This window comes from Bombus fervidus, chromosome 15 (assembly GCF_041682495.2).
Source record: "Bombus fervidus isolate BK054 chromosome 15, iyBomFerv1, whole genome shotgun sequence".
Taxonomy (NCBI): Eukaryota; Metazoa; Arthropoda; class Insecta; order Hymenoptera; family Apidae; genus Bombus; species Bombus fervidus.
The window spans coordinates 6,977,218-6,992,876 of record NC_091531.1 but is presented as its reverse complement, the minus strand read 5'-3'; the positions used below and the strand labels follow the sequence as shown (position 1 = coordinate 6,992,876).

At 41.0% G+C, this 15,659-nt stretch overlaps 1 protein-coding gene and 1 long non-coding RNA gene across 4 annotated transcripts in view; one reads left to right on the top strand and one right to left on the bottom strand.

Annotated features, from left to right (window-relative positions):
• LOC139994936 (uncharacterized) overlaps positions 1 to 15,659 on the bottom strand; it is a 70,760-nt gene that overhangs the window by 30,550 nt on the left and 24,551 nt on the right. The gene's annotated exons all lie outside the window — the stretch shown is intronic.
• On the top strand, positions 10,115 to 11,305 carry LOC139994632 (uncharacterized). Its single transcript, XR_011801690.1, has 2 exons — positions 10,115 to 10,648; positions 10,703 to 11,305. It is a non-coding gene; the product is annotated as an uncharacterized lncRNA (long non-coding RNA).

The following is a 15,659-nucleotide window of genomic DNA, read 5'->3' as shown; positions in this document are numbered from 1 at the left end:
TAATCATGATTTATTTATCAACAACAGATTACTGTTACTATAATTATATTAAATAATTGATTACGATTAACTACTGCCCATCCCTGATCTCTGGATGCTTAATTTGTTTATAGAATTTTGCTAATAAAAATCTAAATATCACGAGTTACGAATAAATTTACTTACGAAGCAAATATGTGAAATGTATAGATATATTTATCGAATGGATACATTCAGTGTAACGCGTACAAAAGAATTTTCGTCTGCATGTTTCTATATCTGTCGCGCGATCCATTTCTTCCATGTTTTATAGGGGAAAATTTTCGTGGGTTGGGGATTTATGAGGGTTGCGAGCACGCGACTGAAACGGGGGTAGGGACGTTTTTACAGGGCCAATCGTTCGACGTTTTGTTTTACACCCGCGTTTTATGACCGTGGCACGGGTCCGTGTTTTTGTTGGAATTTTTTCGATCGATCGAATCCCGGCAAAGAAAAGAACTAGGCGTGACGGAGCGACGACAAATAAACGGGGCCGAGTACCCGTTAATTAATCACGTGGGGACGAGCTCGTAATCGAAAGCCAAAAGTTTCCATTTTCTTCTCTCTTGCACCGGTTTAACCCTTTTACGAGAGCCTATCTGATCACGTGCTGCCTTTTGTTCCGTGCAATTGCGGGTTTAGCGAGAATAGGCTTACCAATCGTTGCCTACGGTCAACGTATCTCAACTGCATGATAAGTTTTCCTTTATCTTCCATTTCTTTTCCCTTCGAGATAAATAAAAACGATACGAATGTTCGTTGAAAGCGAATAAGTATAGGTTAGGATTTTTCAAAATATAATCTCAGAGGTTAGGTTTAAAAGGATTTTCCAATCGTTTTAACCCTTTTGACGGGCTATTCGATCACACAGTGGCTTTTGTTGGGTGCAATCGCTCCGTGAACGAACAGCATTGCCAACAGTTGTACGCGTTGAATAAATCTCGACTATACATATTTTTATTTTTTTTTCTCTGTGTCTCTTGAATTTTTTATTTTTCGACAAATAAAAGAGACGTTGTTTCGTATTTATTCAACGTGAATGAAAACAGGCTGGGAATTTCTGAAAAGTTGTCCTGGAGGTTAGGTCGTAGTTGGATGGCCTGTAGTTGCAGGAAACGGGAGTAATCCGGTGTAAATAAGCAAACGAACGGATTTATTCGCGACAGATAACCCGGCCTGGATGGCCTCGTCTTAAATAATCTGAAATGCTTCGAGTCGGCCGCTTCAGCGCGCTAGAACTTTCGCAGAAACTTTTGCAACTTCGTTAATTTAAGGAACCAGAGTATCTCAAAAATTTTCCAGACCATTTAATTCAATAATGATTCGCCGGACGCCGCTTACCTCGTCGAAGAGAATTTCAAACTACCGTACAATTTTTTGAAAGATTTTCAAAAAGTTGCCACAGAAATTTTAAGACCAATCAAAGATTTACTATTCCATGTTATTTCCACGTTATCATCAAGCTCGTTCTTCGCGCAAAATTGTATTTGAAACGTAAAACACTCTAAATATCTTTGATATATCTGGGGACTTCTATAAAAAAGATCGCAACAAACATCAGAGGGATACTCGAAACGTTTAAAGTAATCTTAAATTTGACTTTCACATTTTTAGAGCGTGGCAGATAGTTGGTATAAAAAGAAGGAGCCCTTTATTCGACGGTGGTGCTAGGACCTGTCAAAGGCAGGCCTGCCTGCGTGCAAACGATGACCGCAAAAAACACTAGATCTCTGTCTTTCACACTCTATGAACGCATCTTTCATCGAGTTCCAAGCCAATGATTTGCCAGATCGGTAAGATCTTTGTCGAAAGTTAATAGGTACTGCATTACCGACCAATAAAATTGCAGTAGAAAATTGCCGGGGATTCCTCGATTCACGAGATAAAAAGCCTGTGTAAACAGTGTTGCCACGCGGCGTCCACTGGCGCATTAGACCGAAGAATATCGCGATCATAGAGTGATTAATCACTGGGGCGCGGCGTTAAGCCGGTCTGAGCATCGCACACAGGGCTTTTCAGCGAATAGCATAGGACAGGCTAGATTATCTTCAAAGCTTCTGAACGTATCTTAATGTTTTCCATAATTAACGTCCAAACTCGAAAATTCCAGGCACTTCATCGCTTAAAGAAAAGGCGTAATATAACATAACCTCTTTTCATACCGTCCAACGATTAGATGGTAGTTTTTCCTTCCTGTCGTTTATCTTAATTAGTGTCCAAGCTATAAAATTTCAGGCTTTAGTAACTGCTCTATTCTTAAAAGGAAGAAGACCAAGTTAATATTTTATCTTTCAGAAAAAAAAAAAGAAAAACGATTTTATGGCATCTAGAATGTCTAGAGAATAAATAGCAAGTTTTGTCTCCATAGTTAACCACGATTCACAATTCGAACGTCTCAACCTCGTTGATAGGGTCCCACACATCTAGGGAATAAATAGTAACTTTTTTCTTTGCATCGAAGAGAATCAAAGTTCCGTGTTTGAGCACACAGCTCCGACGCTGCGGAGAAGTGGTGATCAAGTGAGAAATTTCCGTCTGATCAATCGACGTGCCGCGAGAGTGTATCTTTCTCGGCTATCTTCGCTTTATTTATCCGGATCAAGTAGTTCGCCGTTTACCGTCTGATAGCGTCGCTCTGATACCCAAGTTCCGGCGGGATCGTCGTTCGTTTGCACGATAAATACGACGCGGCATCGAGAGGTCTGACCAAAGGAAACTGATGCCAACTCCGCCGTGCAAATATTGGCTCCCGTGTAAATGTGCGTACAGCAGACAACGAGACGATGTCGTCGACGACGAGGATCAGCCTCTTCTCTCTGTTTCGATCCCGCCGTTTCCCTTCTAGCCCAGAGCCGCGGACCAGACAAAGAGACGAGTAAGATTTATTTATGCGAGGACAAATCCTTAAGATGTCGAGCTCCCACGCGCCAAAGAGAATAACGGTCATCCAAAATCTAAATAGATGACGAGACTATCCTGCACGTACTTTACTCTCGGTGGAAAGGATCTGGAGCGGTCGTAAATGAAAATGTTATGCGAGAACACCCGTCGACCATCTGATTGAGGTTAGGATCGTACATGTTGCATATACCAAGTTTTACGAACCGGGATCAATGTTAAATCAATTTATGAGTCGAAATCTCGAACTCTTTTAGTATTTACATAAATTGTAATAAATGAAATGTACGGATCATAATGCTCGAGATAACGATTTTGTTCTAGAAACATTCTGAGAAATACGACGCAGTCGTTAACAGGCGCGTGCCTAAACGTTGATCGCGGATGTTATTTCTCTTGAAAACTAGCTCCCAATGTAGGTCAGTTTACCTTCCAACTAAATGATTAACATGACAGAATTGTAGGTTACGAGGGTGGAAAGTTAGGTTAGGTTCAAGTTCGTTCAATTCAATTTCATGAAAATTCTAGCGTGCAAGTTGGCCAAACGCTCGGTTAAAATGGTTTAACGTGAAATACTAACGAAGCTTCGATGTACAGAGGAGCTCTCTGTTAACCTCAAAAAAAATATAGGTTAACCATAGCTACGTCGGCAATGTCCGTGTATCATATCGGACAGAGGAGCCAGACACGATTGTGCATCTGGACAAGGATTCATACTTCTGGTAAACAAATCTGTAGCGAAATATTCTCTGGAAAGTTCTGCTATGCAACAGAATCTATTGAAAATTAAATATCTTTCACTTATCCTGCATAATACACTGTCTGCCCGTGTACGTTCATGAAACGTCTCTACAAGAGAGTCCAAGTGGTTTTCTCAGCAGCTATGATTACGAAAATTTCGAACGTGCGAATTCTGTCGCCGCGGAGAACAAAACGGCGGATGCTGAGATGGTCGGATAAAGGGTTGTCGAAGGAAGGGCCAGGCAAATTTCTTCATTAGAAATTCCCGTGGCGGCCTGTTATTACAGAAATTTACTGGCTCTCGGTAAACGCGTTATCGACGGCCAGCGATCTGCAATTAGGGGGGAATTTGCATCAGAGAAGCAGCTGGCTGCAAGAGATGTATCGTGATCGAATGCGCACGCACGTTCGCGTTCTCGTTCAAGAATTCGCCTAGTGTCTTCGGGACGAGACGCGGCGATTCTACTACGACAGGCGAATAATACTTGTCGCTTGCGCGCCGCGAGAATTTTTATCTCTGATTTCGTCGTCGTCACGCACTCTGTGTCCGGTTGTTGTTGTTGTTCCAGAGGTGCGCCAAGAACGCCGCCGGAAACACGGATCCCTGTGGGCGTCGATAAGCCGTGTCTCACGTGCAACACACGGCCCTTGACACGATGGAAAACCGCGTTTCCCACCTTTCGCTCTTTCCTTCCGTCCTGCGGGATAGTTCGCACGTTTCGTTTCCCAGGACGATTGGAAAATGCCATGTCGAGCACTTCCTGTCTCCGGACGTGTCTTTGAGAACGCCGCGAACGAATCTCACGAAATCTGAAGGAAACGAGCTGCTGAATTACGCGCTTCCAAGGTTCCAGGTGAATTCCTAGTGGAATTCCGAGGGATCCTCCTCAGCCAATGACGGTTTACATCTTTGATCTTTTCCCTAATTAACCATGCATCGAAATCTAGGCAGCCCTAGCTAAATTCGAACGCGATTCCAGCAGATTCTGAAAGCTTCTCTTTCATCTGCGGTTCTCTAGGTCTTCCGCCTCTTCGCTAATTAGGCAAATTTCTGATCAGGATTTAAATGCATCCGAGTAAATCATTTTACAGCCTGCACGGTGCAGGTCTACAGAGTTTCAGAGATACCCTGGCGGCTCTTCCAGTTGTTAGTCAATTAAGTAAATCCTAGATATGAATCTAGCTGAGTTTCAACGAATCTTGCAAGTTCTAGCGAGTTTGCAGGGGATTTCAAGAATCGTTGCACCGTGCAAGTTCGGTTCTTCGAAATTCTCGTCAATCAGATGTGTATCTAGGGGAATGTCTAGGGGAATGTCTAGGGGGACCTTACAGGTTCTGGCCAGATCTCATGGAATTTCAATTGTTATCTTTTGGTTATAGACCAATGCAACAGTTTTCGTCAGATTGGAACTAGGTAACTCGATAGAAGGATCATGTTTATATCCATCATTAATGATGTTTATCATGTAAATGTATAAGCTATGTACACAAAATGAAAACCAATAGTCGCAAACGAAGTGACTTAACATGATCCAAAGATATCATTTGACGTTTGACGAATCAATTAACGACAGCGATCGAAAAGCCAAATTTCATCAGTGCCAGCTAAACAAAATTGCTCCTCGGTCCAGATGAAACGCCCTGAACTATATTTGCTTTCGTCTACCTCGCATTTCTGCTGAAACTGGTGGTGTTATTACTTGCTTCGCGATGTTATTGTAGGGATTCATGCGAAAACGAAGGGGGACAGAGAGAAGAAACAGAGAAAGAGAGAGAGAGAGAGAGAGAGACATCTCGTACTGTTGTAGGAAAACACAGTGATGAATTCTCATTGTTATTCTAGATCCTTCTCTTCTGATTTTTCCTCAAGAGAACTCAATCTCGCGTAATCACATCCTTCAGCTTTGCTAACAAACAAACGATTTGATACCGTGTTAAATTACCTCCAACTGTTTTTTTTTTTTTTTTGTTCCTATCAAAAGTAATATTGAACAGGCTGAACAAGTTCATATATACCAGAGAAACGTTCAAATTTGATTTTATCCACCGCGTGTGAAAACACTTTATTTTATATCCGCGATATATTTTTCTATGTAGAATCAAATTTCGATAAAAATTTATTACCACTATACTAATATCTATACTATAGACTATAGTAAAAGTCTATATTAATTTTACCAAAAGGCTTCACATCTTTCAACAATTAAAAGAAAATAGAGACTCGTTATTTTAACGAATTTGATAACACTAGTGTTAATCACATAATCCCGTTTGTTCAACCTATATCGATTTCCATGTTCGAAGGTACCGTGCACTTAATCTCCCCATATTAACGCTGTCTCTCTCTAATGATTATCAATGGAAAATTATGGCACGTAATTATCTAACCTCTACTCAACGAGGATTCGATGAGGTGTTGGTGAATAGCCAGATAACACTGCTAGGGAATTTATTGTGTAGTGGGAATGGTCCTGGGAATGTTATTATTTCTGGACTGTCAAGAGTTTGGTTATTTTTATTCACGCTATTGTGAGACTTAATGCAGAAAACGAAGCGGCAGAGATGGCTGCTGGGATAAGGTTAAGCGCGGCTTTCGTACACACGAAAGGACGATAGCTTAATTTCATCTGAAAACTTCATCAAACTCCGTCTTGCACATCGATGGGCGACCGGTATTGTCAATTGGCTGGTGCTTTCTCATAATCCCCTAACTAAGAACATAATGTCCGTCTAGGGATATTCTCGTTTTACGCGATACGAACCGCTATTGATATTTCAAAGCGTAGCTTCTAACTTTGTGCTGGTCCATACACAGCGCTAAACTTAATATTCTGTTTCGTTCAATTTTGTCGAAATCTTAGAATTTTGCATGAATCGAATTTTTTATTATTCTCTATAAACAAATATGAAATACGCTGCTAAAATCTATGCGTATACACAACGATTACATAAAGATTGCAAACCTAACCTTAAACCAAATCAAACTCAGGCCAACGAAACGAGCTTTTCAAAATTTTAAAAGCAATAACTAGGACCGATGTAACAGGTAGATCGGAATGTTGGCCGCTAGTAGACGTTCAGAAATATCGTTTCCACCAGATGTATCTGGTTGTACGTCTTAATGATAGGTGGCCACTTTTATCGGCCTGATAGTGTTCTCGCGTGGCAGCCAGCTATTTGTCGCCACGCGGTAGGACACTGGCGTGACCAGGACCAAAATTCGAGACCGAAGGCACACGAGTGGCCAATAACTCTTACCACCGATGAATTTCCCTTTCCAAGCCTTAAACAGCCACGCCCTTGTATGACTTGTAGCTCGCGCGAAAGCGTTCATTTTTTTCCCTCGATAGTCCAGACAGCGAGCGTGTGCAGTGTCGATTAGGCCAGTCACGTGACCCTGAGAATCCAACCGCGAAAATCCCCAGCAAAAATCATTTTCTCACACGATCCGGTATGGTTCTACTGAGTTATATTGCCACGGTGTATCAGGTCTGTCGTATATCTTCCAGAAAGATATTACGCTATTACGTTTCGCGCACGTTACGTACCGCGTGTCCTCCTAAAAGCGCGAATATCAAGACACGAGGAGAATCCATTTTTCTTCTTTACACCCGTGCGAGCTTTTTTGCAGTATTTTTCTTCCATTTTTCCTCGTTCATAAGCGAAGTTTCATCTAACGAGGTTAGGATGTATCGGACGACCGAAATTTAGCTGGTTTTAATGTGACAGAGATTGGTTTTTCAAGCATATTATTATTCAACTGAATCAGATTTGTTTATTGGAATTTATACTGGCTATAGTTTGTGTCTAAGCACACAGTATGGTTAACTATACCGTTGAGTTTATTTACTATATGCAAGTTTACATATCAATTAGGTTAGGTCAAACTTGGTTCGAATTACATTTCAACATGGATAGATTAAGTTCGAATCGTAGATTGTATTTGGGTTGCAAATTAAGAATAATTTTCCAAATGACTAGTTATTGTTAGCTAAAAAAGTACCGCGAAAAGAGGAAATCTTCAAACGCCGAAAATTTTCCTGTTACGAAAACGTTATGGTCGAACTATATATAACAAATATAAAAAGGTATAAAAAACAAATTAGAAGAACTCGCTAAGTAGTGCTGATACCCTAAAGCAAAATTTAACCTGCACTTAACTCTTTGTCTGTTTGATTAACGCACCGGTAAAGTGGAATGCATTGATTTATTTCGTTCGACAAATTTAGGACACCCTGTGCATGCCTGGTTTCGCGCTTATCATCGCGTTTCTCTTCTATATTTCCCGAACATTTACTTTCAATGCTTCCGCTACTTATCGGAAAATATTACGCGACAAAAGGTGAACGCGCAGATCGACTCTTTATCCCTTCATTTCTTCCGCGTCGCAGTCTCTATCGAGCTTGTTTCGTCTTGTTTTCAACGTTATGGCCCGTTCACACCGACTCGACCTATCCACTCCTTGCTTATTTTTATCCTATTGCTCCTATGCCTCATTCGTGCTAATAAAATTACTTCCTACTATATAGGCTGTCTCAGTCGGTAAGTGGGTGATTCTATGTAGAACAGAAGATCTAAAATATACTACAGTCGAACATCGATGCGTCGAACCTCAAAGGAAGAGATAAAATCTTCGAATTATAAAAGTTTCCACTCGTCGAACAAAAATTCGACGTACAGAAGCTTTCTACGAAAACAATTACGTTCAGCTTTTCACATGGTGTTAGCATTTTAATCTTCCTCTTACAACTCATTTCATTCAACGTACATAGATGCAAAAGTTAAAGACGCGACAGTCGATGGCAATTATGCGTTCGACCGAAGAATAACGATTAGCTTCCATGTATATGCACGTGGTCGTCGTGGTCGAAGGGCAAAGAGGAAGTGATACGGCTTGCATCGTGTCTCACGTTACTCGAGACAATCCTAAAAGTTGGAAGAGAAGAGACGATATCGAAAGATTGGTTTACACATAATGCAGCTATAGGTACACTTCGACTTATAGAAGTAAACTTCGACTTATAGAGGTCTGGCTATTCTAAATTCCAGTTACGAGGTAAAATAATGCTTCTGGACACGAGGCGAATAATTCGAGTTAAGGTAAGTTTTACTTCGACTTCCAGAGGTTTTCGCAGCGGAACGAAAGGGAACGAACAAAATTGTAGTCTCGTAGAGGTTCTCGACTTACAGAGATACGAACTATCGAAGTTCGACCGTATGACATTTTCCTTGAAACAATGTCTTTGCTTTACTTTTAAAAAGTTCGATTATTTTTTAGACAGTTCGCGTACTTCTGTGGTAAACAAAATTTCTATGTTTCTGGATTATGTAGCGTTCCTCCACGTTGCCTAATGTCTTCGTTTGCAAAAAAATCGAATTGGAAAATCCGTCTACTACGTGTGAACTTGGCTATACCATCGCGAAATATACTACATGGGCCACTGTTCACCCGTTCAGCCAACCTGAACGATTAGTCGCATCAAAATAAAATTGCAATACGTTAACGCGTGATTGCCAAAAGCTTCGCGGCATCGACGTGCATAGCGCGGCATTTTGCGTTCCGTTCAGCGATTCCGGCTCGCGGACGATGAAAAACGTTCGGTGCATTCGCGGTACGTCAGAAAGAGCCGGCTGATTCGGGGAACTGGCGAAGGCGCAATGGCGATGGAGGGGTGTAGGAGGGGATCCGGTCGGAGAGGGGAAGGGAAAAAACGGAGAACGTCGAGGAGAGGGGGGGGGCATGTTGCAATCGTGACAAAGAAGGAAGATATTTCTATAGGTTTCAATGGTCGTGAAAAAATGGGAGAAACGTTCGAGACGGAGAGCGAATCTCTCGCTCGGCCAGGTATTTCGATATATGTAGAAACCAGACAAAAAGGCGGAACGTATTTAAAAAGCGAACGTTGGGCCGCGCTCGTGCTCACCGCTCCGGGATAAATCGTTCCCGGGGACAAGGGAACGTTCACCGGCGACACACGCGTTCCCCCAATGACAATAATCGCTCTCGTTCCGTGTACACGGTAGTCCCTCTAATGAGCGGTAATCGCATCGCCGGAAAAACAATGCTAGGCGGTTTGTAGGTTAGGCGAGCGCGCGCCTGGTTTTAGTGGCTTTCAACGAGGCTGCGGGCTTTTTCCTACTCGCTTCCCGCTGACAGAACTTGTTCGCACGATATTTCTTGAAAACGCCATGTTCTATCGACTCCCTATAGGATGATTCACGAATGGTGCTATTTATATTTAGGTTATGGAAGTTTCTAAGGCGGACACGTGGGCTTTTGTGACTTCTAATAGAGTGGATTTATTTGAACTTGGTTATGAGAGTCCTCGGGGTTTTTATAGTTACTTGCACGACATTTTTGAAAATACAATATTGTAATGACTCTTACAGTTGTATCCGTAAATGGATTTATTTAAAGTTAGTTTATGAGGTTAGTTTGGTATCTTTTAATGAGGCTCCAAATTCTTTTATGACTTCTAACGAAGATTTTTGTTCGATGTTTTCGGAAACTCAATATATTTAATCGACTTTCTATATCTTGAACCACGGACGCTTTTTACTTGCATTTAGGTTATGGTAGACCCTTCAATAGGGTAACGTGTTCATTTATAACCTCTAACGGAGAATTTTGCACGATATTGCAGTCACAGTGTTCTACCACATCCCTACAAGGTCTAATACAAAAATAGACTTCTTTGAATTTAGGTTATGTAAGTCCTACAACATCATCCTACTCGGCTGCTTTTTAATTCTGCACGACATGCCTCAGTACCGCGCTCTATATCGAAAACGTGACTATGTCAGCTGATATCGAGACGATTGCACGGGAACGTAGACAAATTTCGCTTCTCTACCACGAATGCAATTTGCGTCGACAACTGATCCCACGTAGTCCCAATTGTTTCGAGCGGCGTACATAATTCATTCGACAATGGCCGCAAAATGGTGTCACTTCGTCGATGACGGAGTTATTGTTCATGTGAGATAATAGGTAAGCGCCTCGTGCTCCTTCCAAATCCCGGAAAATAATCGAAGTCTTCGACAGTAGGGAAAATAACGACTACGTGAAAGTCGTCGAGAAACACGTGACTGATTCAAAAGAGAACGCCTAACCTGTAGTCTGTTGCTGCTAAGTATGCGGACACTTTGGTGAACTTATAATCACAGTGTTTGAATTTGACCAACAACTCTAGTTATGAATGGATTTTAGGTTATGGCAGCGGTCTCGTGGCTTTCAACGAAGCTATGAATTCTTTTGCGATTTATAGCGACGAAGATGATGCAGATTTTTGCTCGATGTTTTTGAAAATCCAATTGTTTCTATCTAGTCGATACACCTTGATTCCCAGTAGGTGGTCTTAGCCGAATTTAGGTTAGGTTGTACAAATCGATGATCAGCCGGTAAGCAGCTATAAGTGACTATGAAGAATAAAATCATTTTTAATTTTGTAATTAAAAATAAACAAGTGCCCGGATATTTTTGTGTGGTGGAACACGTATGTGTTTGTTATTCCCGTAGGAGGATACACATTTTGTGTGCGCATGCGCACACGCGCGACGCTGTATATTAGCATTATTCTCCGCGTGATGTAAAATATTAAATTAAAAACAGACAAATTTTCCGGCTGTTTGCCAGCCGTGCTCGCGATGAGAGACTCTTGATTTATTTAATACCGGCTCCCCGCGTACGTCGCTGTTACCTGACAGAGAAAAAAGCAAGCTAGATATCACAGGTAATATGTTTTACAATAATACGTAAACGACGCGCGACGTTATCGCGACCGGCAATGATGATGCATCGCGGCTATACACTTCTTCTCATTAACGTTAAAACGGACGTTTATTTTACATCCCTGGATCTCGTTCTAGCGTAAATATTTACTAGCTTGCGGAACACTCTGGTCAGGATGCGGCCATTTTCCAACTTGATCAAATTTTTAAATCTAAACAACGTTCTTTTGTTTCTTTTATGCTTTATGCTTATTCCGAAAAAATATTTTCCTAGGGAAGTTTCTTGCTATCTAGTGTTTTTATTTTAAATGTAAATAAAGTATTTTTAACTAGAATTTTTCTCCTAGCCATCTCGGTGTTTTAAAAAGAAGAAAGAATAATTTCCAACTACAATATAAACGCCATACTTCTGTCTTCTTTTTATTTTCAAATCTTTTGTTTTAAGAGAATATACTTTTGCAAAAAAAGAAAAAGAAAAAAAATAAATAAAAAAAAGTTTCTCCTCGAAATGCGAATAAAAAAGTTTTCGAAAAATAACTAGAATCTTTTTGTAGCCACTTAAAAAGGACAAAAGAATGATTTCCAAGTCTAAACACCATTCGCTTATTCCCTCCTTTACATCCAAGTCCTTTGTTTTAAGAGAATACACTTTTTTGCAATAAAGGTAAATTGAGGATAAAAAATTTCTAAAAAAAGATACCTGGTTTTCAGCGTTCGCGTCAGTGCCGACGAAGAAAGGGAAGAACGATGATCTTTATTATACTAACACTCGACCAACGCATCAAAGCAAGGATTCTCGGAATCAGAAATAATTCCTTCTAGTTTTATGGCACTTGGGGTTGCTACCGATCATAGTGACTCGACGACTAAATTTAGGCAGTGAAAGAAGTTCGACATCGGTTGTTTATGAGGGGAAACCCGAGCAAATGCTTTCTGTTTGGTATCACGCTTTGGAGACAGACCTCGATAAGTTTATATGTATGAGACGCAGTCCTGACATGAATACTTAAGAGTCGTGCCCCATTTTTAGGTTATGTTCGTGAGAGTGCATAAATAGAGAAGTCAAACTGTGATGTAGAGAGGTCTCTATCTTACGAATGTCTGTATCAAGGAACGTATCTGTCATTCAAACACAGCTACCTCTTTCGTAGATTTTAAGATCGTACGTTTTAAGATCTGGCTCGATCTTTAATTCCGACTATCGGTAAGAAGCACTCCTGTTTTCCATTCTCCTTTGTTCTTAATTACCGACGAGCCACACTTACCTACGTCTGCTCTTACGATTAGAACAAAATCGAAGAGCGCTCGTAAACGACACTGTAAGCGCAGCAATTGGAAAGCTTCGACATTCTATTGCAGAAGATACGACGTCGCAACGTCCACTGTACAGAGAAACATACAAGTACCGACGAACAATTAACCAATCGTTTCTTTGCTTCTCTATCTATGCCATCTATAGAAACGAATGGAACACCGAGTTTTCTTTACAAATACGAGCTGGCACATACAGCCATAGGCTTTTCTACCTTTCTCTCTTTCACGAATTTTGACTACATTAACGCATAAGTTTCCCTTTGCCGCTGAAAAGCTCGTTTCTTCGCACCTGCGCTCTTTTCTACCAGCACTCTTCAACTCTTCCCCTACTTCGTAATAATTCTTTGGTAGTTGAAATTCTAACTGGTAATTCACGAGGAATAAATTAAAACAGGTAAATTTAGTCACGCGGTGAGAATTTGTAGAAAATAATTTTTTTTTTTTTTAAATTCTGCTTCTGTCAATCGGCGAAAATTCTGCCTCTGTTAACTGGAAATGGCAGATGTTAGCCAGAGTGACGATGGTAGTTTGGAAAATCACACATCATGGTTTTCTAGGTGAGAAGAGTCAAGAAGTACACAAGTTTGGTTAGAGGCTGACGTTAGTGACTGAACTATCAACCCTTAACCAATATTGGACATTGCTTATAGAGTGACTTGGGCCAACTTGCCAACTTGCAAAGCTAACTTAAAGGGAATCTTGCGAAACGCGTCTAACCTGAACAATCCAGACACCGTTATTAATTCCCATGCGTGAGGAATATTTAACAACACCTGGTGAAATTACCGTATGGGCCATCTCAACGACACCAGTTGCATAATCAAACATCGATTTTCCCCGTGATTTGACAATTTTATGACCGAAAGAGATTCCTCTTTATTCGAATGGCTTACACCTGGCGCCTGTGCAACGGACCTAATCTAAACGAAATTATTAATAACACGCGACATTATCGATTTCCCGTAAGCAGACTATGGATTTTTATACATCTATGGGTAGGTATAATATCCGAAATATAACAACGCAGAAATGCCTAGAATAATCGAAAACGTGAACTTTGCTTTCTATCGGCTTGGCAACTAAGTGGATGCGGATTTTGTCATTGCCACCTAATGACAAAATCCGCAACCACTTAGTTGTCAACCCAACATCCCCACGGTACCAATTCTTCAGCTCTGTTCACGAAGATTCTAAAAACGTACAAAAATCTACGGTGAGACAGGAAAAATATGGAAAACTGACTTTATGAAACTACAACGTAACAACAGTTTCGCGTGAATGGAATCGTCAAGATTACCAGAGTCAGTTAATCCAAAAACCTGTGCAGACTGCGGACCAACAGGGTAGCGAGATCCTCCCAATGAATATTACTTTTGCGATTATGAATTCCATTAATACACGTGGGCCATTTTCCAGCGTTATAATACCGTTTGAATTATACTAATAAATCGTGCTGCTAATCCCGCCATTAGCGTGTACCGGGGCTCGTTTTATCGACAGCGTTTGTCGTTTCGCGAGTCATTGTCGCGGAAAATAGCCAGCCCGTCCGACCTGTCTGGCTATTCACAGGCGAGAAATCTCACGCGATAGCACGATGCTGATGTATTGGCTTGGCAACTAAGTGATTGCGGCGTTTGTCAATAGGTGGTATTGACAAAGTCCGCAATCACTTAGTTGCCAACTCTATATTTCACCAGGTGACAGGAACACGAATTTGTCTTGAAGTGGTCACCATTTCTAAGAAAACTCTACGTCTGGTTCTTTTTAATTTTCTCAAGAACCGAAGCCATCGACAGCGTATAGACAAAAGATTGGGACGAAGGCAGACCATAAACGGTAGGCAGGCGACGATGACTTCGGGACTTTCAGTCATAGGGTAACACTGCTAGCGTGCGGATCTGGACCAGCTCAAATTATATTCCCACTTGTATTTACACTTCTGTATTAAAATATATTTTCTACTTTACAATTTACCCACGTGTTCCTTTGTTCATACATCTAATAACCTCGACAATTTGGCCATTCGTGTTCCAGAAACAACGGAGGAAAAATTTGTAGGAAACTTTGTATTTGATTTGCTGATGTCTTACTGACTGCATCGAGGCTAAAAGCAAGCTTCTTTCGTTATAACCAACGCGTTTGATCGTCGATACCCTCTGGCTTCTGTAAAGCTGCTGGGAACAATGCGAGCATAGAGGAGTGTGAATAAAGTGCCGGTTTCTTATCGCTGGTTCTGGGAAAAAATGACCAGAGCTGTAGAGTGACTTGGTGGAAGTTAGTGGCGGGCTCAAGTACGTTGATCAACTAGATTCACGAATCCTCTATAAGCATTTGGAAAAAAGCAGCGAGATTTTCAAGTACGCTGGAGTCCAAACGCGACAGATTCCAAGACGCTGTGTGAACGCTTTAGGAGATAAAAAAGGTCCCTGCAAGTAGAGTCGAACTTCGGTTGTGTAGGTCCGGAACTTGGTGAGCAGCTTGTTTGAAACTTTCCATTCGCTTAAGATCGCTTTTTTTTTTTTACTGTAATTCTGACACGATTTTGAAGAGTTCTGACTCTTATGATTCGATCTGATCGTAAGAAGTTGGTCTCAGGGATGGTTGCTAGATTTTCAACGCTAGGAACTTGTGAATATTCGCCCCGAGGTCAGAAACTTGCCTGTGACGATCGACTACTTGGCAAGTACAATGAAGCAACCGATATATGTTACGTATGGTATTCGAATAGGAAGCATAGTATGAGTACGAGCATGAATATAGTATGGAGCTGTTATATTTGATTTACGATGTTACATATTGAAGTTGATGGGATCGTTGGTGGAAGTTTAACTGCGTTTGAATTATACGCCGATGTAGCGGAGTTGTTGAGAACAGTGATTTTTGAGCACAAAAGCAAAGAGAGCAGAAAAAGCTGGTAAAAAATTCTGTCTGCTTCTTGAAAAGTGCAGTTATGATGC